The sequence below is a fragment of the Sorex fumeus genome, unplaced genomic scaffold (genome assembly GCF_029834395.1).
Source record: "Sorex fumeus unplaced genomic scaffold, SorFum_2.1 ptg000063l, whole genome shotgun sequence".
Taxonomy (NCBI): Eukaryota; Metazoa; Chordata; class Mammalia; order Eulipotyphla; family Soricidae; genus Sorex; species Sorex fumeus.
Genome location: NW_026606120.1, coordinates 28,742,345 through 28,768,710, shown reverse-complemented (window position 1 = coordinate 28,768,710; position 26,366 = coordinate 28,742,345). Strand labels below are relative to the sequence as shown.

Sequence of the window (26,366 nt, the reverse complement as noted above, 5' to 3'; positions counted from 1 at the left end):
GCTCTGAGCCTTGTCGCACTGACACCTCAGTAAGGGGGGGCGGGGCTCTGAGCCTAGTCACACTGACGCCTTCAGTGGGGGGGGGGGCGGGGGAGCGCTCTCTAACCTTGTCACACCATTGTTCTCAGTTCTTGAGTGGTACCGTCAGTCTTGTCATACTGATACTGAAGTCCTTAGGGAAATGTTCTCGTGTATGAAGGCATGCACACGAAAGGGCTTTCAATAGCTCTATATATCTATATAAATCAATGGAAGAATGACCCTGTCCAAATTGCTTTTTGTATATTTTAAAAAACGCCGGTTTGATTCCTCCACCCCTCTCGGAGAGCCCGGCAAGCTACCTAGAGTATCTCGCCCGCACTGCAAAGCCTGGCAAGCTCCCCGTGAGGTATTGGATATGCCAAACACAGTAACAACAAGTGTCACAATGGAGATGTTACTGGGCCCGCTCGAGCAAATCGATGAACAATGGCAGGACAGTGCTACAGTGCTACAGTGCTATTCTGGTCTACAACTAGTGGTGCACAGAGCTTACTGCTGGCACTATGCTCAGAGATCACTCCTGACAGACTTGGGGAACGTTAAGGGTTGTGGGGAATCGAACCAGATTTGGCTGAATGCAAGTCTTTCCTGCTATATTATAACAAAGCCTTGATCAAATTGCTTTATATGTTGACTTTGTAAGTAATTCCTGCCTGACAGAGCTCACATGAGTATGCATGTGTTTCTTGAGCTGCAGAGCAGGGAGGGAGGGAATTCATGAGAGTCTCATGTAGTCTCTCTCTGGTGTTTCATCTCTAGAAATAAGTAAAAGGGAGGAAAACCACAGTCTTTTGTTCTGCATTCTCAGGGTCCTATAAAAGGAACAAGAGAAAGACCAGGGAAATGGTGAAGGATAAGTTGCAGCCACAGCAAGCACCTTCCCCCCTGTTCCTGGAGGTTTGACTTCTTGTCCCCAAAGTGATCAGAGGCAAAGTCATCTCAGGAAATTCAGACCTAGGAAGGTTCCTGAACAGAAAAACGAACCTTGACACATTCCTGATTTCCAGGCAGAAACAGGCCTAGAGAAGCTTGGGAATAACACTGCCCAAGGGACTGTAAGGCTGGAGTGCACCCATACATCAAAAGAGAAGAGAAAAGCTTGTTTTCTTGAGTTTCCTATGGTTTCTTACCTCCTGGATATTTCTAGGTGTTTCAGGTGATGGTAAAAGGGCAGTATTACAAAGAAGATGCTCACTGCACCAAAGATGAGAAAGATTGTGTTAGGCACCCAGTAAGGAGAATTCGAATTTAACCAAATAAGAAGACTTCAGAGTAAAGAAATAATTCTCTACCTCAATTACTTGTCTTCCAGTAGGGGAATGAGCCCTGGGCTTCAGTTTGGAGACTTAAAACACTAACTCTCATCAGCTGCCCTGTGGCTTTTAAACAAAGGACACCTGCCAACAACAGTGGCTATAGCAAGAGGAGTTAGATAATTACAACCTCTTCCTCAGCTCCTGCGCCTTTCCTTGATCTTCAGTTTTCCTAGATTTATCCAGGTAGCAAAAAGATTTAAAACATGAAATTGTTCAAAAGATATTGAAAGATTAAAAAGACAAATACAACTAGAATAATATAGGCACTTTCCTTAGGGTTGCCACTTCTAGTACTTGAGAAACTGAAATTCCAGAACTCAGAGCCTGGGAAAAGGTACATCTCGGGCTTCTGAGATGCTGCAATATGGGGCAGGTTTATAGAGAGCAGAAGGCAGTAGCAGGAACCAGTTACTCTCTACAGGGAACTCTACAGTTCCTGTGCACTGGGAAGCAATAAACATCTATTTTTCTTTTTTATTTTTATTTATTGATAGAATGGTGATAGAAGTGTGCAGAGGAACTGACAACAACTAGATGGAGTGAAAATAGATATACCAACACTTAGCTCTGAGGAGGAATAAATGAGTGTAGTTTGTTTCAAGGGCCTCCTAGCAGTGTTTATGGAACTGGGAGCTACTCCCTGTTGTTGTGGTTCCATGGTGCCTCCAGGATGGATCGGTGTTTGGGCCCAATCTGTGGTGCTCACAGTACTGCATCAGGGATACATCTGGCAGTGGTCAGGAAGTTGTCAGTGACAGGGATTAAACTCGGAGCCATGTGCTCCAGACTTATTATCTCCTTGCCCCAAACATTGTTATTAATATTTACTTTTGTAAAGTTCTGTATAGTGCCAGAAGGAAATATAATTTTTTAGTATAACTTCAGGTAACTCATACTAAATATTTCATTATTTAGTATTTATGTATTTTTGTATGTATTTATAAATAGTATTTAGTATTTATGTATGCATTTGCGAATCTAGTATGTATGTATGTATTTTAGTCAAATTTAGATTTGTGGAATTAACTGTAATTGTTCATTTATAAGATCCAGGGAAACAAAAGAAATAGAGGATAAATAAGTTCAATGGAAGACATAGTAAGCAGAGACAGCATAATCCAATTGAATAAGAAAGCAGAGGAATATTATTAATAAGGAATACTATTAATAGGAGCAAAATTAAGATTTTAGCAATGAATCTCAATAAACCTTAATAACTAAATTGATTGCAATGAAAGAAACTTATTTAGAAAAAAATTCTCAGATAAAAATGAAACCTAAACTCATGCCTATACTAAGTTGTTCCTATATGGGGAGTTTCTTTTCTCTTCTCTTATACTTTGTAATAAACTTCAATTTTCTTAAAAAGCAAATAAGAAAACATTTAAAAAATCTAATATGAATTGTTTATAAGAAAAAACTCCAAAATGGAACTATACAATAAACATTAAGATTCACAAAACATTAAATAAAAGGATTAAGATCTTTTTAAGGAAAATTAATATCTTTTTTAAGAAAATCAAAATAGAAGCCAAAGCAAAATAATTGGAGGTACTTTAATTATATGTTAAAATGTTACTTTTTCCTGGAAGTATGGTTTCAAATATTTGTGAATCAAAGTATGTGGTCTATGTATATGTCCTACATATACATTTGTAGAACAATAAATTCACTAGAATAGAGGAACGAGTCTCACAATGGAGACATTACTGGGCCCGCTTGAGCAAATCGATGAACAACGGGAGGACCGTGCTACAGTGCTACAATTGAAAAAATGACTAACAAATCTGAACTCATAGACAAATATAATTTTTAGTATAACTACAGGTAACTCATGCTGAATGTATCTTTGTTTGTTTTAAGTTTTTGCACCCCACCCTCTGGTGAAGGGCTTTGCACTCTAGGATCACTCCTAGTGGCATTTGGAGGAACATTTGGGGTGATGGAGATTGAACCTGGCTTTGCTTCGTTTAAGGTCAGTACCTTTCCCGTGGTGCCAGCTCCTGAATGTCTTTTAAAACTATGCAAATAACCACCGCCCCCCACACTCACACACACAAACACTGAAAAATGAGCAGACAATCCATTAACTCTCAACAAACGTTGATCTGAATTATTGGAGAATATGTTCTCTGTTATGAGACAGCCAAGTTAGAAATACATATTTCAAAATGTGTGTTAAAATATTGCATTAGTTAAGAAATAAGTTCTAAACTATGAGTTGAAGAAGAATTTCTAATGGATACTAGGTAACCTTAGAATCAAATATTGTGCAGTGCAGTTCAAGCATTATTTAGATTAAGTGATTCCCGTATGTAGATACAACAAAAAGAAGTCTCCAGAGGTCTCCACGAGCTAAGCATTTGTTATAAGAAGTTTCAGAAAGAACAATAGTTAAGTTCAAATGACAGAGAATGAAAGATTTTAACTTTAGATATACAATTTATTGTTTTGTCTTTTTGTTGTTGTTTTTGGTTTTTGGGTCACAACTCATGGTACTCAGGTCTTACTCCTGACTCTCTTCTTAGGAAACACTCTTAGTAGTGTTGTAGACCATTTGAGTGCTGGAGTTCAGTCCCAGGTTGTTCATATACACCCCATCTTTCCAACTCCACAAGATTTAGTTTTATAAAACAACTTGAAACTGGAACACTAAATCCCCTCACTTTGATTTTGATGAAGTAAATTTAGAAAAAAAAAAGAAGAAAATGTAAGGAAAGATAGAGCTGTGGAGATAGCCAATGGGCTGGGCTGGAGCACATGCCTGGGATGCACAGGGCCCTGAGTTCAGTATTATCAGTGATAGCCCTGAAAAGCCTCAGCACTGCAAAAAGTCAGAGCAGAAATGGACCACCACAGATAAAAAGGATAAAGAAAAAAACCAGGAAAATAATATAAGAAAAATTTAAAGGTGGATTTATGTTTGGACAGTTACAGATATCAAATACATTTGGACCACTTTCAAATATGAAAAATATTATTTGAAAAAATTTCTAGGTAGTATCATTGATAAAAATGAACTTAAAGTCTTTAATATTTTATAATTATTAATAGATTGTCTTCTATGAAATATCTTCCTATAAATAGATCTCTAGACCCGTTTAACTTCTGTCTAACATTCAAGAACAAATAATTTCAATCTTATACAAATTCTTCAAGAAAATAGGAAAAACAAAAACACTATTGTGGTCCTCAATTTTGTGTATCATCTTGTATAATCTTTGCCCAGACATTTGACCAGTTATTATTTTTTGTCATTAATTTATTTTAAGTAAAGGTAAGGCCCTCCCGTTGTTCATCGATTTGCTCGAGCGGGCCCAGTAACGTCTCCATTGGAGACTTTATTTTAAAAATTATTTTTCCCAACTATTAATTTAGATGTATCTGTGAAAGTATTTTGGTAAGATCAATATTTAAATTCATATGAACACTAGAGGTACGCGGGCTTCGTCAGGCCCGCGGGAGAGCGCCGAGGGGGTCCCGGCGAGGTGAGGGCGGCCCCGAGCGCCCACCCACCTGCCGCCTGCGGGATAGCTGCGCAGCCTGGTCGGGCTGGGGTGGGGCGGGCGGCGGGGCTGGGGGGGGCGCCTGCAGGTAGCCACGGCCCCGCCCGCCCCCGATCCCCGCTCCCCACTCCCCGCGGCCCGCCTGCACCCCGAGGCCTGTGCGCGCGGGCCGGGCTGCGGGGATCCCGGGGAGGGGGTGCGGGGCAAGGTCACGGCCGCAGAGTTGGGGCTCGGGGGCGCCGGGGCTGCGTGCGAGAGCGGCGGGACGTGCGTGAGCGGCGGGGTTGGGATTAGTCCCGGGAACCTTGGGCGCCGTGCCCCAGAGCTGCAGGGGGGCTGCTTAACGCAGGAAGTCCTTGCAGCGCCTAGTGTTCCTCAGATGAGTTCAGGAAGGAGCCTTTTGCAGAAGCTGCTGGGAGAAGACTTCCTAGGTGGAATATTCGCATATCAATGGGTTCCCGCCTCCAACGATGACAGATCACAAATACACAGGAAGTTTTCGGAAGCATCATTTATTAGACGCATCATCAATCAACTTAAAGTGATACATGATTCCCGTTTCAGTAAGGTGCTGTGTAATGTGTTAAGAGCATATTATAAGGAATGATTTTGTCAAATTTTCATGAGTTATGGTTGCTGAAAGATCAGTTCTGTCTTGTGGGAAAAGAACTGGATGACAGAAACCTTACTTGAAGCAAACCAGTATTCTTGTTGAAAATGTATAGCAGCATCAGTTAAAGTTCATTCTTAAGACCTGCTTCTCAGTAATAATACTAGGTATTCAGCATTCCCACCTTCAAGGTCACGAAAATTCTCTCAAAACTACTCAGAAAAGGGGGACAAAGGAATGATGTCCATGCAGGAGAAATCAAAAGAAAATTCCTCCAATGTCACTAAGAAAAGAGAAGATAGAAATTTAGAAACAAAAATTGAAGAGTCTCAGAAAAATCTAGCCAAAAAATCAGGACCAAAGGAAGTTTTAAAATCACCAGTTAATTCTTCCAGTGAAAATAAAATAAATCGGCCCGAATTTGGAACATGCATGAGTACAAGGTCAGCAAAGGCAGCTTCCAGTGACAAAAAAGCTAACAACTCCATTAATAAAAATGTAACTGTAAATTCACAACAAGAATCTATGAAAAAGAAGAAGTCATCTCAGAAAAAATCAGTGAATGAAACCTCCACATCGAATGAGCAGCTTAACCGAAGATCACAAAGACTACAACAATTAGCAGAGGTTTCAACAAGGACTCTGCGGAGTAGAGAAATTCAGGGCCCCGTACAAGCAGTTAAACAGAATTTTCCACTAACAAGAAAAGAGTACTGTAGTAATACTCAGAGTAAGACTAGTAAAGTAAAAACAAGTACAAACCATGTGAAAAGGAAAGTACAGGAGAAGTCTGACTTTAAAGAGGATGGAAATCCAGTTCTCAATGAAATAAATTCACCAAAAGGAAAAAAACGCAAAGTAGAGCACCAGGCAGCTGATACCAGCAGTTCTCAGTGCTTAAAAGGATCTGATGAAAAATGTCATCAGAAGAATTCTAGAAAAGAGGAAACAAAACCTGTGCCTGTAGCTTCTGAGATAAAAAGATCAAAAGTGGCTACTTCACTGATCTCTACAAAGAGTGAAATGAAGAAGTCTGTTCATACACAAGTGATTACTACTGCAAAATCCCCAAAACGTCCACAGCCATTAGTGCCTGAACAAAATGTCGATAACGAACTGGAGTAAGAAGGAAAGAACAAGCGAGGTAGCATTCTTCAACTATGTGAAGAAATTGCTGGTGAAATTGAGTCAGATACTGTAGAGGTGAGAAAGGAATCTTCACAAGTAGAAAGTGTAAATGAGGACCAGTGTACGGAAGTGAAATTGGAAGAGACCAATGTTGAAGGGCAAACACTTCATCACCAGAAAACAAATCAGGATGTTCAGTGTAATCGTTTCTTTCCCAGTAGAAAAACAAAGCCTGTGAAATGTATACTAAATGGAATAAACAGCTTAACTAAAAAGAACTCTAACTGGACTAAAATTAAGCTATCAAAGTTTAATTCTGTGCAACAAAATAAGTTGGATTCTCAAGTTTCTCCCAAATTGGACTTATTACGAACCAGTTTTTCACTACCAGCTTTAGAAGTGCATCATCCAGTGACTCAGAGTACATTTTTAGGGTTAAAACCACATCTTGAAAAAAACATGGCTTGTCAGCAGGAAGAAATGAAAAAACTTAATTCTGAAGAAGCTAAAATTCATGACACTGAAGTTGAAATTAATAAAACCACAAAAAGTGCTTCTGAAAATTGTGATTTGGATAATCAGATAAAACTTCCTGTCCCATCATTGGATAACCAGATGAAACATTCTTCTGAATCAACACCAGATAAGAATTTCAGCCCGCATTTGGAATCTAAGCTTGAAAAGAGTACAGTGGAAAATTCCACCACAGTTGCAGCACTGCTCAGTCAAGCAAAAATTGATTCAGGAGACAGTACATTTGCAGGTTCAGTTCCCCAACAGCATAGTAGTATACTCAGTAACCAAACATCTAAGATCAGTGACAACAGAGAGAAGACACAAAATCATTCTTGGTCTGAGTGTAATTCCCGTTTGGAGTTAACAATTCCAAAGGAGTTGAAGCTAAAAGAAACAGAAAAAGTTGATGAGAAACAGTTGATCATAGATGCTGGACAAAAAAGATTTGGAGCAGTATCTTGTAATGTTTGTGGCATGCTTTACACAGCTTCAAATCCTGAAGATGAAACACAACATCTGCTCTTCCATAATCAGTTTATTAGTGCTGTAAAATATGTGGGCTGGAAAAAAGAAAGAATTCTGGCTGAATACCCAGATGGCAGGATAATAATGGTCCTTCCTGAAGACCCAAAGTATGCTTTGAAAAATGGTCGACGAAATTAGAGAGATGGTTGATAATGATTTAGGTTTCCAACAGGTTCCACTAATGTGCTATTCTAGAACTAAAACACTTCTCTTTATTTCTAATGACAAAAAAGTAGTTGGCTGTCTAATTGCGGAACATATCCAGTGGGGCTACAGAGTCATAGAAGAGAAACTTCCAGTTATAAGATCAGAAGAAGAAAAAGTCAGATTTGAAAGGCAAAAGGCCTGGTGCTGCTCAACATTGCCAGAACCTGCAATCTGTGGTATCAGCCGTATATGGGTATTCAGCATGATGCGACGCAAGAAAATTGCTTCTCGAATGATTGAATGCCTAAGGAGCAATTTTATATACGGCTCATACTTGAGTAAAGAAGAAATTGCTTTCTCAGATCCCACGCCTGATGGAAAACTGTTTGCAACACAGTACTGTGGCACTGGTCAGTTTTTGGTATATAATTTTATTAATGGACAAAATAATACCTAAAACAGATTCTTGCCTACAGTACTAGAAGATCTACTGAAGAGAAATGAGAGAAATGGGATTGGTTGCTGACTTTAACCAGGAACTAGGGCCATTTTTATTATAATGAACTCAGGATTGGCAACAGCCATAAGGTTGTTCCATTTTCATAAATTGGAAACAGTGCAATAATAGCTTATTGTTTTGTTTTTTAAAGAAGATATTTTATTATTAATTTATTTTTATTATAAATTTATGATTGATGTATTTTATCTATACTTATTTAGACATGTTTACATGCAGTGGATAATTGTTCATAGTGGACTGAAAACTAATGCAAGGACTATGGTCTCAGTTGATAAGTATATTTTGAAGTTCTTAATATGGAAATATACCAGTGTAGCTTGGTGTACTGTATTTTTTATATGAATCTGCTGATACCAGTTAGTTTTAAAAATGTATTTTCACAGAGCAGAAACCAGTGTTTTTGTTATTATTTAAGAAGAGACTCTGAAAGATACTTTGATGATGACCCTTTAAAAAAAAAGCAGAGTTCCAGGGACCAGAGAGATAGTACAGCAGGTAGGGTGTTTGCCTTGCACATGACCACCCTGGGTTCAATCCCTGGCATCCCACCAAGTACCGTCAGGATTGATTCCTGGGTGCAGAGCCAGGAGTAACTCCTGAGCATTGCTAGGTATGGCCCCCAAACCTCCCTACCACCCTCCCCCCCCAAAAAAAGCACCACCCTGGGTACATGAAGAATTTGGGTATTGATTTTTTCTTTCATCTCTTTTTTTAGGGACCTACTAATGGAGAGCTAGTGTTAAGTATCCCTTGAAGTTTATTATTTTAGTGTCATTTTTCTTTAAATGGCAACTTTGGCACACTTAGGCTATTTATATTTAGGCTATAAACCCCAAAGAGGTTTATAAACATATGGAATAGTCACAGCTAAACCTGAATAACTTGGTATCTGCGTTGTTATTGCTCAGAAATACTACACTGAGTATATACCCTTGTTACGGAACTTCATTTTGATACTTGTCTATCCTTCATAGTGCCCTCTACTTTTAAAGCGTTTATATGTTGAAAAACTGCTGTGGCCTTTTATGATATGTATATAATGTAGAATAAAATAATAAAATAATTAATAGCTTTTAAAAAAGTGAAAAAAAAATTCATATGAACACTAGCACTAGCACTATCTTCTCATTGTTCCCCGATTTACTCGAGCGGGCACCAGTAACGTTTCCATTGTGAGACTTGTTGTTACTGTTTCTGGCATATCGAATATGTCACGGTAGCTTGCCAGGCTTTGCTGTGTGAGTGGGATACTCTCGGCAGCTTGCCGGGCTCTCCGAGAGGGGTGGAGGAATCAAACCCTGGGTCTGCTGCATGCAAGGCAAACGCCCTACCTGCTGTGCTATTGCTCCAGCCCATAATAGTAAAGGTAAAGGTAAAGGCCCTCCCGTTGATCGTCGATTTGCTCGAGCGGGCCCAGTAACGTCTCCATTGGAGACTTTGTTGTTACTGTGTCTGGCATATCGAATACTCTCAGTAGCTTGCCAGGCTCTCCAAGAGGGGCGGAGGAATCGAACTCGGGTCAGCCATGTTGGCCGCTTGTAAGGCGAACGCCCTACCCGCTGTGCTATCGCTCCAGCCCATAATAGTAACATATATAAATTATAGTACCACTTTTATTATTCTCTATGTGGTTTATTGTAAATAGTACTGCTATATTTTTAAAAAATTTACATAGACTTGAGAATATTCATTATATGTTTGTATGCAAGTGTGTGTGTGCACACCCTCGTGCACACATACGTGTGTATTGAACTCAGGCCTCACCAATGCATGTGAATAGTTCTACCTCTAGCTATATTCTTGATGTCCAGTGGTTCTATATTTAATTTGTTAAAGAAAAATTATTTTGGCACTGTAACTTATAATACTGCTAATACTGCTACAAGTAATGATTCAGGTATACATTCTTCCTATACCACATGTAGCACTAGAGTTCAAGCTTCCCTCCACCAGTCTCTCTCGGCTTCCTCTCACCACTGTATAATCCCCTTAATCAAACTCAGTTCTGTGAGCCAACTCTCAGAGTTGGATTTTTTCTACTCTCTTATAATTTGCATTATACTCTGTATATGAGACGAGAGAGAACATTTGTTATCTGTCCTCCTTTGACTCAGTTCACTCTGAATAATACCCTCCAGTTCCATCTGTGTCATTGCAGTGAGTTATAGGAGTTAATGTTTCCTTAGAGCTGAGCAGTATTCTATTGTTTATGTATTTATCTACTCATGGATTATTGTGCACTCAGTTTCCAGATATTATTGTGAATAGTGCTGCAATAAACAAAGTGGTTCCACTTCTTGGCATCTACCCCAAGAGTACCCAAATGTTAATATTTCAAGGAGCGTTCATAGATCCACATGGTGACTGCATCAATTTACATTCCCGCCAACAGTATACATGGAGCCCCTTTCTCCACATCCTCACCAGAACTCATCACCTGTGTTTTGGGTGACAGTTCATTAATAAGAGTGGAAGGGGATATCTCATTTGGTTGATATATCATCTGATACATGTCTAGGAGAGGAGAACTCTAAAAGAGGTAGAAAAGATAAGGCTTGGATACTTCTTCTTAATTATAGTAAAATGCAAAAAATTGTATTTAAAAATATGACTCGAAGAAATAATTATTAAGCAGGACCTAGAAATATAGAAAAGCAGCATATCTCTATGGCAAAAAATAAATGTTATTTTCAGAAGAGAACCCTGTAGCTGAGTTATCATTTCATAGAGACCATAAGTATGGTTCATGGACTTAATCAGTAATCTTAGCCATGGCTAGGGTGAGAGATGGAATTAAACCTATGAAGACTCTACCAGTTTGAAGTAAAGGGATAGAAGGAAGGTAGAGGCTCTTAGATTTCTTGGATTTGCTCAGTCTGAGCCATATATGACTGAATATGCTGTTTTCTTCCATGAAGGGATGGAACATCCTTGAAAGGATTCAGAGACAAGGGTATGCCCAATGCATCCCACAAAGGAGGAAGCATCTTTTCTGCATGGGTTCCACAGCAGAGTAGGTGTAGAGCGTCACTTGGGTGACCCTCATCTACTGATCTGGAAGGGCACAGGCACCTCTCAGGACCCTGGGTGTGATGTTCCTAATCCAGTGAATCTGGACAGTGAAACAAGGAGGCAAAGAAGATTGCTATTGAGTACTGAGATTTCATGAAATTTTCTGTCAGGTTACAGATTTGCTTGGAATCCTTCATCCCTGCCTTCACCTTTATTTCCCCATTTTGGAACAAAATATGTAATCTCTGACAGTTCTACCATTATATTATCTCAGTATATGAATTGTTTTATTTCATAGCTTCAGTGTTAGGAATTTTGTCCAAGCATGCAGTATGATTTTTACCCCTTCCTACTTTAGAGCTTATTTTTCTTACCAGGTTTATACCTTAGTGTTGATGCTGGAAAGAGTTAAGACTTTCATGGATGGTTGGTTGGATAAATGTAATCTGTATGGGAGAAGAACACAATTTTGAGGCTAGGAGTAGAAAACCATGTAGTGGTTTGCATCCACTCCAAATACTTACCAGCCAGAACTTTAAACTATGTTAACTGAACCTTAGAATTTTGTTATATTCTAGTGATATGCATAATACCATTTGAAATTATTTAATTTTTTAATTTTATCAAAAAGTAAAATAAACAGTATAATTAAACATTGTAGATCAATAAATAGAAATTTGCTAGAGAATGAACTGAAATATCAGAAATGATTTCTTTGTGAGAAAGTTTTATATGATTGAAAATGTGGTTTGTTTCATTTAAAATATGGTAAATCTCAAAACCAAGCCTCTGTAATTCTGTGTAAAATGTTGAGTTAGATGTAGAGTTTTCCAGTTTTGTGAATTTAACTTTTCATTTTGGGTTTTATTTGCTGTAATATCCCTTTGTCATTTTTCAAAGTAGTTATTTTGAACTTATTTTGTTCATCTCCAATTAAATATGTAAAAAGTGATACCTGATGGCTTTCAACTAAACAATAAATTTCAATAAGTGAAATATTTTTCATTAGATAATGGCAATTTGGGCCATAATTAGTACTTCTTTAAAAAGTGTGTCAGAGCTCAAGGTAATACCAACTCCATCAAGGAAAGAATTTTCAGGTTTGCACTAAGAACTGTAATTTTTTGAAAAGAAGCAGTGATACTGTAGTACTAGAACAAAATACATAAACATTTTATCTAGGGGCTTAGCTAGTGATACTCCTGCTCTCTGTTTACTGTGACATAAAAATCGATTCAGTCCTCTCAGTGACTATGCAAAGCACTGCACTGAGGGGCTCACTGTGATGTATTTGTAGTTTCTGTGGGGCACGGGGAAGACAGTGTGTGGACTGTGTAGATCTGTGTGTGGGTTTGTGTTGGTCTGTGATCTTGGAGAGATGTATCTGTGTGAGTCTCCTGTGGGAGAAACATTGCACTGTCTATGCACAAAATTTCTGACTAGCCGAGGTCTTTGTGGGACTGTGGGAGATCTCTGTATGGAAATCTGTATGAGTAATCTTTATGGTGCTGAGTCAGAAATCTATGCCTGTGTCTGTGAGTCTGAATTGGGAATCTCAGTGGGATTTGCTAGTGGTTTCAGCCTGAGGCTGTCAGGGGTCTCTTCCTGGGAATGTTGGAGGGTCAGACAGTCTCCTATAGGGGGATTCCACAGCTCTGGTCAGCCAGGGATGTGGGGCCAATATAGGATTCGCTAGATGTGAGATATAGAACTGCTCCCACACTTGGACTGATCCCTCAGCTAGTGATACTTGCTCAATTATCTGCTGAAATATCACATGCAGGAACTTTCAGAAGAAAAATATATTCTTTTTATATATATAAAAAAATTATGCCTCCCTGTATTATCTGTGGACATCTGAACAAAGCAAACCTGGGTCAGCAATAGTGCTGTATGCCATTCAGCCCTGTCCCATCATTGAACAGGTCACTTCTAGCCTGTTTGCAAAAAATCCGCTCTGAGGTCTTCTTTCTTCTATGTTTGGGGTGAACAGTATGGAAATCATGCAAGACCAACATGAACCTACAGGCCTGTTTGATGTCCTTTGAGTCCTACTGCCCCTGGGAGTCACTTTTGAGGTTCAATAAAAGTCATTAAGAATGGAAGTTCTTCCTTGTCTTCCCATTACTCTCTGGCTTAATTGTGATACCCAGAGACATACAGTATAATCCTCCCAGCTTGAAGGTTTTTCTTGTGGGGCCTTTGTGAGGAGCTGAGTAGCTAATCATGTCTGAGTTCTGGATGTGGACAGGGAGAAGCATCTAGGGACCTTTCTGAGCCTCTGGGACCTTAAAATTGTCTTTCTTTGTCAAAGAAACATGACAGAACTGGGTTCATCTTTTTTCACTACTTTGGGCACCTGCGTCACTTTGCCTCCTTCCTCCACTTCTCACTAGACCCAGTGACCCAAGATACCTGTGAACAGCACCCAGTCACTATTCCCCTTCATTCTCCAGAAAGGACGGTCATTCCTCCAAGATGGGTGAAGAAAACACCTAGATCCTCCCTATACTTCCAATGCTGCATGCCCTTAGACAAAAATAAATACACACACACACACACACACACACACACTCTTACACACATGTATACACACATATACACACATTCTTTCATTGACAGGTGAAAAAGTGCCCCTGCAGCCTGTGTCATCTTTTCTTCCCAGTGAAGTCGGGTCAGATTGTTCTACCTCTGGCCACTGGGTCACTGGGTCTACTTGTGTGACAAGTACAACTATCTCATAATTTTGGAGTCTCTGGGATATTTTTTGAATGCAAACCCTAGAGACGGAGAAGATTATGATAGAGCCTGAGGAAAGATGAACCGTTTCCTGGAGGGTTCTTTTGACTTTTGCTCAGGGTGACAAGTCCTCATGCCATCCTTCGTTTATGTAGGGACAGTGTGAAGGTGCCGTGAGGGAGTAGGATGAGGTTGGTTTGCTGATATCAGCATCTCCCCAGGATTCGAGACATTTGAAGTCAAAAAAAGATAGCTGGGAATAAAAGACAAAAACTACCAACTCTCAAAAACAGAACAAAGCTTAACACAAAAAAACAAGTTTATTTTAGGAAGCAGTATTCTGGGATGACTGTTAGAACAGGCAAGATGTATTAATGTAGGAATATACTGCTTTCTCTGAACATACTGAACGGCTTCCTGGCAAAGTAGCTTTCTCTTGGCCAATGCGGGAGGATGATGATCTTGTTGAACAAGTCATATTTTTCTTAACATAGCTCTTTGAGAGATTCATAGACCGGTCAGAAGTTCCAGAATTCCTGGAAATTTGCTGGCTGTGTCCAGCTGTGGATCCTAGCTCCCAGGGTGGCAGGACCCCATCACTGCTTTTTTTGTTGTTGATCATATATTTATGCCTCTGAGAAAGGACCTGCTGAGAGGAGAGCATATCTCTTCTCAAATGCTTTTGTTCTGGGTAAGTAAGGTTCCTTTGACTAGAAGAACTGCTGCCTGGAGGGATCTGAAGTTTTTGACTCTGCAGGTTTGCCCCTGAGGCGCTCACTCTGTGCTGAAGTCCCAATTTATCCACCAATATTTGTTCCACAACTGATGTGATTGTGTGTGCCACAAGCATCTCTTTGTTCTCAATCTGCCTGCTTTGGACTGGACCTTGACTCTGAGAAATGACTGATGCGGAACTGATGTTTTCACCTGGATCTTTCAATCCTTGCCCTGTCTTACTGAAGTTCCGATAATGTGGAGAGTGCCCCATCCTCTCTCTCATGTGACCTCCCATGATTTCAGGCTCATTTTCTGGCATGAGCTGCGTGGATTTCCTCCTGAATATGTCTCCTCTCTGCCCCTTCAAAAGAGTGGAGCTCTTCGCACTGGTTGGGGAATCCTTCCATCGTGGAAACTCAGTCTTTGCACCTTCTTGGGCCCATCTGTCATCCTTTCTTTTATCAAACATAGCCATATCCCTCTCATAAACAATTGACTCATCCTTCTCCATAGCCTCGCTCTTCAATATTGTTCTCTCAACTGTAGCAGAATCTTTACTCACATAAGGTGAGCTTAAAAGATTCTCTACTAGCCTAGTTGGGATAGTCTTACACTTCTTACCCATGTGGGTAGTGCTGTCTTCTCTCACTACAATAGAAACATCGTTCGGTTTGCCTGTTGGTGTAAGTATTTGGCTGTCTGAGTTATCTTGGTCCTCACCTTTTTGTATACTGGGCTCCTGCTGCTTCTGGCTCCTTTCCCCATGAAATATGTGGTCTAAAAACAGTTGGATAGTGTTTTCCCCACATTGTTTCTCTGGGGAATCAGACTGTGCCCTCTGACAAGCCAAGATGTCTACAGCAAGGGGGACTTTTGTCTGCAAGTCTTGAAGGAGCACGTTGTTGCAAGTGTCTTGGATCAACATACCTGTTGCAATGTCTTGAAGGAGCATGTCAGTGTGAGATTCCTTAGGGATCAATTTGATGGGCTGGCACTGCGAATATTGATCTGAGTCTCCATTTGTTTTGAGTTTAAATTGATTAGCAACCTTTGTTGCTAGATATGGCTTATTTGGATCTTGTGCAGTCACCTTTTTGAACATTGAACTAAAAGGAGTCAGATTCGGATTAGCGGTCTGGGACCTGGCCTTAACACTAGGGTCCAAGATGACATCCCAAGCTGGGCCATTCTTACTCTTGACTTGTTTTCTGGCCTCTGTGGTGACCATCACTGTGGTGGTCATTTTCATATACACCTCACTCATGGCCTTTTTGCCGCTCAATGATTTTTTTTCTAAATTCTTTTGCAGTACAGCTACCTTTTGGGCATGGTCGACTGGAGCTGGACCTACACACTTCTTTGGTTTACTTATGAAATTTAGAGACCCCTGAGGGTTGCCTCTTCTGACACTCGAGCCTCTCTCTCCCTGCCAGGGTCTTACCTGAACTCTGGATGGAATGGTCTGAGAAGGCATCCTGCTCCCCTTCCCAGTCCCTAGTGCCTTGGAGGAGTGTTGGCAGACCTCAGTTTTGGTCCTTCCCAGGGCCTTAGTCGTTTCCTCAGGCTCAGGTAAAGGGACAGTGAGGGGACTCCCAGCCCTGATGGCAGATGTAGTTTTCATCACTTGCTCTCTCTTTTGGGCCTGATGGACTTTCCAACCCTTGGAGGATGATATTTTATTGGTTTCCACAGCTGCATTGTAGTTGCAGAAGACTGTGATCCAGGACCGACGCACACGCACGGGGAACAAGCCATGTTTGATTTGACTCTTCTTTTTTGATAAATGAGCATCCAACTTTTCTTTTAGGTGTCCCGGCAATAAAAACATTAACCAATGAGTCTGAAAAACATTGCCATACTTGGGAGAAGAGTGTTTCTTGAAGAACAGATATTCTTTGTCTTTGATGTTCCCCAGGGGTAAGTGGATGGTGGTGTCATGCTGAGCACCCCCTGATTGAGCCTTAGGCTTCTGTGGGTACTTGTACCTTGCTGTGGTTGTAATAAAACACCAGATGGTACTCGCCCACAGCCACAAAGCTAGTGACAGCAACCAACTTAGACACTCCAGAACAGATAGTGCTGGGAGAAGAGATTTTCGAAAAGACTTAATAGGAGGATCATTTGATAGAGAGCCCAGTTCAGACTGAGCTTGACATTCTGATGACTGGGCAGAGGCCAGAAGTAGCAGGTCCCCTGGACTGGAGACATCTGAGAGAGAAACAGTAGGAGCAGCATCTGCTGTCCCTGGTCTGGGGTCCTGATCTAAGTGTTGATGGTTATCACTCATTTCAGCTCTGGCAGGGCCTGTGTTGATATGTTTACGCCTGAGCTGAGAACTTTTACCATTGTCATGATATATTTTCAGGCAGTTTCTGGCAGGGGCTGTGTTGTTATGTTGACCCCAGAGCTGGGAGCTTTCACCATTTTCATGGTATTTTTTCAGGTGGGTTCTGGTATGCCTTGTTCTTGAACTTTCATACAAAAGCTGTTGGTACTCATTTTTGTCAGGACCTTTCCTCAGGTTGCTGCAGGGGACAGAAAATAGAAGCTGCAGTCTGTGGGGTGGAGTGGCCCAAAATGGGTTGGACTCCTGGTACCCACCTGCAGCCCAGGAGTCCCTGCACTGCCCCTGTGATGACGTCACAAAGCTCCGAGTGTTCTTCCCTCTGCTCCCTCCCACCACCTACGCTTTGTTTCTGTGGCTTCCTTGCCAGAGTAGAATCTGAGGTTCTGGGAGGACACAGGGGGAAGTTTATTTACCTGTACAAAAGATAGTTTGAGTTTGGTGTCTCATCAGGTTCTTGCTGGCCGTCTCTAAATGCTGAGAATCAGGAGAGAGGGTTATGAAGAACAAAGAGATAAGTCATGACTTCCAGGTAGACATTAGGGAATTTACTTCTCTAGAACCTCAGTGTCAGTGTATCAGACCACATGATCACTGACACTCTCACCCTGGTTCATAATAGCTGTTTTGTCATTTCAAAGTGATCCTAGTCCATTGCATTTTCAAGGCTTTAGACTGCCCAATGGGAAAGAAAGTACAGGAACCACCCCCAGATGAATCTGCACACAGTAAAGAAATGTGTCCCCAGTCTGACCTGGTGGTCCGACCCCTTAGACCAGGCATTGCAGGTCAACTCCAGGCACACCTGGAAGCACCCATTTTCCTTGTAGTGCTCTGAGAATGGAATTAAGGGGTGTCTAGGTTTAGCCTACATTCCACATGTCTTCCCAGGGCTGTTTACTGAGGATGTTCTACTGCTGGACCCCTTGGTTACAGGAAGCCAAGCCTCAGGGATGGGAGAGATGGGGTGACTCACGCGACTACATAGAAAAGCTCACCTTCCCCTGTTCCAACTGTCATGCTGCTCCTATTTCTTGTCCTTTGCTTCTTTTCATTCTGAGAGGGGAGAGAAAATACAGGTCTGTACCCATTTCCCAGTTTTCTCTCTAGACCAGCTAGAGACTATCAGTGTTCAGCAACAACATGATGTCTTTCTGCTTTTAACTCAGGGAGGTAGTAGCTTTCTTTCCATTGATTCATTTCTCCAAAGGGAAAAGACATTTGTTGGGTGTGATATTTCTTCAAAGTACACAAAGGGTCTTATGAGACTGACCATAATTTTCCCCTCATGGTCCTCTGCTGAAAAAACACAAAGTTCAGGTTGGAGCAGTAGTACAATAGGTAAGGCGTTTACTCTGCACACCATCAGTTTTATCCCCTGGCACCCCAGTTGGTATCCTGAGCCCACCAAGAGTGACTCTTCAGCACAGAGGCAGGAGCAACCCCTGAGTATCCCTGGGTATGCCCCCCATCCCCAAACAAAACGAACAAAAAAGCAAAAATGTCCTTAGACTTCAGGTAACAAGTGCTGTCAGGGTTACCCTCTTCTGGTACACACTGGGCATTGAGGGGCTCAGAAACCCTCCTCCTGCTATTGGATCTGCATGGAAAAAGTGACCCTCCACACCTGGAAGGAGACTGTTGAAACAGCAGTTAGAGGGTTGACTGGCCTCCCTCCCACAGCATTTTAGCATTCAGCTGCTGGTCTAGCCGAACCTCTCTAAATTAGGCTCCAGCTTGGAGCTTTGAACAGGAATCCTAATGCCCATCCTCAGCCGAGATGGGCACCTGGATTGTCCCCAGGAGGATGAGGTTCTATTATTTTTCTGAGAACAGAAGTTGCATTGCTTCTCAGCAGAGCATGTAGTACGTTGAGAAAGGTGAAAGTAAAACCAGAAAAGAGGAGAAAATGACATCCTGTTGGTTCTGGACGTAGGGTTTCTTACCATCCTGGGGTGTCTGCCTTCTCTAGGCTGTAGTTCCGATGGACCATTTGGAAGATAGGAAAGTATTAGGAGTAAAATCCCCACTCCACAGAGAATGGGAAAGATGATGTTCAACCAGGAAGTGGTTGTGATGCTCAGCCAGGATGAAGTGACACTATTCAATGAGTAAGCAGAATTCTCCATTTTGAACCCATTGGTACAATTCTAGCCCTACAGTCATGAAGGGACCAGGAAAATATGTGGCTTCTGCGCTAGTGTCTAGAACATCAACTGAGGGTCAGAGGAACCAGCAAGTTCAAGTCCTGCCTTGGCCCCACCTATCCCTTTGTGAGAGGCCAGCCTCTGTGATGCTGCCCAGGGTTTCAGTCCCCAGGTCTACTCCCTACTACTCTATTAATAAATGTGTTCAACTTTATTTTAAAATTTTCAAAGTTATTGAGGCTCTGTAATTTATAGTAGTTAGTAGTTTCTCATGCACATAATTCAAAACTGATATCCATCACCATTGTACCCACTTCCTCCCTCCTCTAAGAGCCCAAGTGCCTCTCTCTCCCTTTCTGCCCTCTCAACCCCCGAATGACTCAGTTGTGTGCATTAGTTCAACAGTTGTGCTTCCTTTAGTCCTTGCTTCTCCCTTGCTTAGAAACTTTGATTCTCACATATAAAAGAAATCATTCTCTATCAATTTTTTCTGGCTTCATTCAGCATAAATATTCACAATGAAAATTTTAGTTTTATTTGTATTATTTTTCATTGATTTTCTTTTTTACATCTTCTGAAGGACTTGAGTTTGAACGCAGGGCATCCCATGCAAGGCAGTAGTCTCAGCAAGCCACATTTCTGGCTACATTTTTTTGGTTATTGATGAAAATACTGAAGTTTTCATTTACAGGACTTTTTGTCTTTCTGGTTTATTTATGCTATTGTTCTCCAATTTTAACACATGATTATAAAACTCAGCTCCTATACTCCCTCTATAAATAAGTTTTTGCATTTCAGAAACCTAAAAGTAGTTTTAAAAAAACTCATTTAATTTTTTTCTTTGGTGGGGGTGGACACTCAGACCCAATGGTGTTCAGAGCTTGCTCCTTTCTCTGCTCTCAGAGATCACTCCTCGAAGGGTTCAGGGGAGAATATGGATGCTGGGGATCAAATCAGGCTTAACCACATGCAAGTCAAAGGCCCTCCCTGTTTTAATATCCCTCCATTTCTTACTCATTTTACTCTTAACATAGATTATCAGTTAGTGGAGAATTCATCAGGCTGCAATCTAATCAATTAGAAGCCCATGCTTGTTCTTCTAAGGTTTGGAATAACATTTTATATAGTTGGGGGTGAGGATTTGGGGAAGTTCCTGGAGGTGCTCAGGAATTACTCCTGGCTCTGTGTTTGGGCTCAATCCTGGCCAATTTCAGGCACCTTCCACATGGGCCGGGTTTGAACCTGGCTGGCTGCATTCAAGACAAGGGCCCTGACCTACTCTGCTATGACTCCTGGGGGCCCAGGGCAGCAGTGGCCTTAGCGAACAGCAGTGGTGGCAGTTTCTCAGCGCTCCCAGTCTCTCTGCTCATATCAGAGCGCAGCTGCTCTCAGAGTTTCTCCTGGGAACCGTGGCCTTGGCCTCTTAGTGCGCTCTAGGTGACAGCTCCACTGGTCCCTCTCTGCTGCAGCACTGAACCTGCTCTCACAGTCTCTCTGCTTCAGTCTCTCTCAACTTGCTCTTAGAGGCAGCACTGCTTCACTCTCCCTCGGCTCTTGCTCTCTCAGGGTTGGTGGTGGCACCAACCTCCTTCCATGTCCCCTGCTCCCTGAGCCCATCTCAGTAGTAGCAGCTGTCCTAGCAGTGTCTGGTCCTCACCGCGTCTTTGCAGCTACTTCAGTCTCCCTCACAGGGGCACTGCCATTAGCAGATCTCTCAAGGCCCTCCGCCAGTTTGGAGACTCCTCTTAAGGGCCCTCCCGTTGATCGTCGATTTGCTCGAGCGGGTCCAGTAACGTCTCCATTGGAGACTTTGTTGTTACTGTGTCTGGCATATCGATCAGGAAAAAGTCTGAGCAAGGCCAAGGGCATTCCTCTGTGCATGTTCTTAGGGAGTCACATAGACAGAGGAGGATCTAAGGCTCCACTGTTTCCCTGAAGTGAGCATTCCCTCTTCTCCTGTGTCCAGTGAATCATATGTGAAGCATCATATACTCAAGAACTCTTTCCTACCTTGGGCTCCCAAATGACATTGCCCTTTAAGGCCTAAAGCCAACCTGTGTGCATTTGGAGAAAAGCCTCAGACTTCTCCAACTAGCTCAGGAGAATTAGCAGGGGTCCCAGTCTGGAAGCCAAGATTCACTGGGGAACATTAAAATTCCCAATGCAAATTATATAAAAAATTAATAGCAGAGGAATTCATGTTCACATTATGTTACTGAAAGATGAATCCTCAGATTACCCTTGCCAGCTGTTGTGACCTGTTTCATTTTTTTAACTCCCTGCAAATTCCTAAGCCTTTTTTTTTGATAAACTTAGAGTTAATAATTGTCCATCATAAAATTCTTCCCCAGAGCTTAGACCTCACATATAAGCTAAGATAATGGGAAATACACATGGAAAATGGCCAGACAAGAAGCCAAGAAGCTGTGAGATCCTTATACCCTCTGTAACATTTACCAAGAGCCAATTCTCATTTTAAAGAGTCTGCCAGCAGACCCTTGTCTTTAAATTCCAATACTGGCTGTAACACAAAGACCAGGGTTTCCTACTGGTGGAGGGATGGGTATTTGATCATTGAATAATTGAAACCCAAGCACAAAAATTTGTAAGTCTACAACTGTACCTAATGATGTCTCACTAATAAAAAGAAAAAGAAAAACAAAAAAACCCACAAAAAACAAATAAATAAAAAACACCCCACAAAAAGATCCATAGCTAAACTTAGTCTTATACTAAGTTCTTCCCTCCTTTTCTTTTCTTTTCTACTTTCCAGTAATCTTTTCTACTTTCCCATTCTCAGTCTGAGCATCTTTATGTAATATGTTCTCTCTTGAAAATATTAAAGAACCTGGGAATTGTGAACAGAGACCCACTATTGCCACTCCAGCAACATCCACATTATATGGGAGCTGGTCTGGGATCACACTCGCAGAATAGTGGTAAGTTTTGCCAGACTCTATATTACCTGTTCCTTTGTTTTCCTATGCCTAGTCCTATAGCCATATTGGGGGCAGGGGTGGGGGTGGGGAATGGTCATCCACCCACCAGGTAGAAGGTGACTAGCACAGCATTGCCGGTCTTATGGTGGCTGAAATGTTTGTCTGGCTTCCCGTCTCTGTGATCTGCACTTTACCCGGAGAGTGGAATGCCATCGTTTAGGGAGTCAGGTCCTTTTCTGGCGTCTTCAAAGGGCAGTCTTAACTCTTGAGAGTGGTGTGAGTCCTGACTGCAGAGCATAAGATCTGCGGCCCCTCACTTAGAGGTTCACATCCAGCCCTCCAGTGTGCACCCTGAGAAATCTTTTTCTTTTCCTTCTGTCTCATGAGCCCAAGTCCTAACTGCAGCTTGAGCAACCTGTAAAGAACCTTACCTTGGCTTAGATGTTTGCATCTAGACCTCCAGTAGGTGCCCTGAGACATCTTTTTCTTGGTCTGCATCTTCCAATTACTCATAAGTACTCTGCCCCTAGACTCTAGATTTGTTCCTCCACTCTGGGAGAACCAAAGGCATTTTCCTTAGGACTCACCCTGAAAAAGCTTGTTTCCCTGGGGCATCTCAGCCTGCTCTCTGCCTGATGGCTTCTTGTGTCACAGGCAGTGCAGCATGTAGTGTGAAGGCAGCAGAAACTATAAAGGCAGACAAAGTAAGGGTGGCATGTGACATAGGGGCTACTGAGGTAGAACTCCAAACTCTGTCTCACAGCTCTGGGTCATTCTTATTCAACTGCCTTAATCTCCTTCCTTCCTTAGGCAATTCACAGATCTTTTGTTGGAGCTTAACCATGGGGGCTGACTGAAAACCCCTCTACTTTGGGGCTAGTGCCTGTTTCTATGCGCTCTGGGCCCTGAGCTCATCTGCCCATCTAGAACCCCTACAGAGGTCTGACACCTATGGCTAACAGTGGTCCTTCTTTACTGACTGAGTGGGAATCCATAAGTGGAGATTCATAAGATCTCCATATGTGGGGAGCACAATGTTATTTTTATTGCTGGATTTTCTGAAGGCAGTTTGGCCTAGTGACACAGGACGCTTATGGAAAGGGCAAAATGATCTGTAAGGGGCAGCTAAGTTCCACAAGGCCATTTGAATCTGTGCTGCAAGGTTTAAACCTGTATGCAGAAGGGAGGACACTCCATTGGCTAACGAATAGAGACCCTGGGCATTTTCAGGACGCTTATTTCTTATTTTTAATTGAATCACTGTGAAATACAGTTACAAAGAACCAAATGTGATATCCACTCAGTATCTGTATTGCAAACCATAATGCCCCAAAATAGAGAGAGACTATGGGGTAAATTGTCTGCCATAGAGGCAAGGGGAAGATTGAGATGGTGTGTATGTGGGGTGGGGGGAGTTTGGATAATGGGGACATTGGTGGTGTAAGACGTGCACTGCTGGAGGGATGGGTCTTTGATCATTGTATGACTGACACTCAAACATGAAAGCTTTGTATCTTGTATCAGTGATTCAACAACAACAACAACAACAACTACATATATATTTATATATTACTCCATTAAAAAGAAATAATTATGGTTCAGTAAAACAGGTTCAAAGATTAATGGTTTAGTATAAAATGTGGGTTTCTAGAGTTATATAATGGTTGCTAAACTTTTATCCTACCAATGTTTAGAAGGTATCAGGCTTTTTACTGGATCTCCAGACCAGATTCAGGACTTCTTACTGAAGGAAAAAGTGAGCCACTTTAATATTCAAGGGGCTAAGGACAGCCCTTTAGCTTTAATGGCTTCTGGATATGGAGAACTGGGTGAAAATGTGGGCAATGACAGTAACCAGCCTTTTTCAGAATATGTTCCTGACTGCCCAGTATCTGAAAACACATCTTATTACTGAGAAAGTATAAGTACTTGTTCATCATGTTAGAACTTCATGGGAAACGTCGTCGCATAAAATGAAATGTTCAACCTTATGTGAATAACATGGGTATTCTAGAACCAGACAAACATGATATTGTTGATTTAAATTGTATATTCTACCTCTGTAAGTTTTTGCAGCCCCTCTTTTGGTAATGGGTAAACAACATCTATGGTAAGAATAGACAGCTTGCTTTTCTCTTATTAACACCTTTTACATGTTTAATTCTTTGTGGTAATATCATTTTGCAGAGATCTAGTAAACTGGGATGTCTTACTGAAAGATAGTAAAGGGGATTCCCTTTGTTGCTCTATTAACAGAGTAACTAAGTACAACTTGTATACTGGGAAACCTCAAGGGAAGAGCTATGAACCCCAACACTTAAATGTTGAAGCTGGTCTTACAGGACCCTGACCATTTGTTATATTGGCTTGACTTAAGCTTCAGTTGCTAAGATTGGACTTAAATCTTAACACTCCCAAAATGTGAGTTCTACTGAGGGCCACAGATGGACCTCAGGGCAGGTTTTGTGCCACCCTGCCTGGCTATGACTTGGGAGAGCCCAAGAGCTCAAAAAGTACATTGATATGAGATCAATGTCAGACATTCAGACAGAAGAGAATGGAAGAAATGGAGTATCTATCACCTTCAAGACTAGAAGAAGGATGCTCTGGGGTTAGGTGAACTAAAACAGACTGGCCTGAGGCCTGCAGGTGGAAAATATGACAAGATGCTTCGTGGGAAAAGCCATCTTGTTCTAATGTAACTGAACCTAACGTTAAAAGTTACTATCCCAGTTTTTACTGTGCCTATGCAAAATAATAGCCACTTTCATTAAAGGCAAATAATCTGTTATGTTAGTTTATACAGATGGAGAGAAAGCCATGCTTCATTTCAGGGACATGATTTTGGTGTAAAAACCATATTAGTTGTCCATGGAGGGATGATAAGACTTTCAGTTAGAATCCAGAGTAAAATCAGTCATACCCATTAAGGCTTGCTATGAGTTTGGCTCTAGGAATTTAGCTCTGTTCAAAGTTATTTTAGTTGGGGTCTTGCTAATCTGTAATTGCTTTACTAGAAAGAACCCCTTCAAAAGGACAAGTATAACCTCAAATAACCTTGCCTGTGTCCCAGTTTTTTTTCTAATGAGCTATCCATGCACTTGTCCCCCTCTCTAAGCAGTAGGAAAAGGCAGGGTAAGCTCAGGTCCTTCAAGATTTCTTTTAAAATCCTGGTCACTCTTTCCGAACTCAGAGCAGCAACCTGAACTGTAGCACTATAGCACTGTCATCCCATTGTTCATTGATTCGCTCGAGCGGGCACCAGTAACATCTCCATTGTGAGGCTTGTTGCTACTGTTTTTGGCATATCAAATACACCACGGGTAGCTTGCCAAGCTCTGCTGTATGGGTGGGATACTCTCGGTAGCTTGCCGAGCTCTCTGAGAGGGGTGGAGGAATTGAACCCAGGTCGGCAGGGTTGGCCACGTGCAAGGCAAATGCCCTACCTGCTGTGCTATTGCTCCAGTCCAGCAACCTGAACTAGGAATGTTTTATCTTTAAGGTTCGTGTTTTCTCCCAGCTCACTCCCAAAGGTCCAGGTGGCAAACAGAAGCAATTCAGATAATAATTAAGAGAGCAAATAAACATCAAGGACTTGAGGAAGTAGTTGAAGTAATAGAGCATGTGCCTTGCATGTGTGAGACCCTGGATTTGCCCTTCAGCATCGTGTGGCCCCTCTGGTTAAAGGCCCTGTCCATCCCTGCTTATACCCAAACATTCTACAGAAAAATAAGTAACAGTTTTGGCTGCCGACCCAACCCCTTGCAAACCAAAGTACTTTTTCCTCTACAACACTGTTTATATCTCCCAATATATAGAACAGGTACCTTCTTGTCTGTTAACTCACCAACAAGCAATACTTTTCTTCAGCAGTTAAAAGGAAAGATGGTTTGCCATAAAAAAGTATTGCTTAATAAGCACTGAAACTAACCAAAAAAAAAACCCCAATAAAACGAAAAAAAATCTTTTTGCAAGAGTTGGAAATAACCTGCCCTGTTGCATCTCATGCTCCAGCTTTCTCTTTGTTCCGTCCTTTGTGTTCTCACCCAGTCTGAGTTCAAGCAGATCTTCCTGATTGTTCATGTGAAACAGCTTCTTCAGCCTGTCTCCTTGACCTGCATTTTTTCTTGGCATTCACTTCTTACTAGCATTATGGTT

At 41.6% G+C, this 26,366-nt stretch overlaps 1 pseudogene; it reads left to right on the top strand.

The window, feature by feature from the left end:
- The first annotated feature begins 5,711 nt into the window (after positions 1–5,711).
- On the top strand, positions 5,712–8,394 carry LOC130035679 (N-acetyltransferase ESCO1-like; annotated as a pseudogene).
- The last annotated feature ends 17,972 nt before the right edge of the window (positions 8,395–26,366 follow it).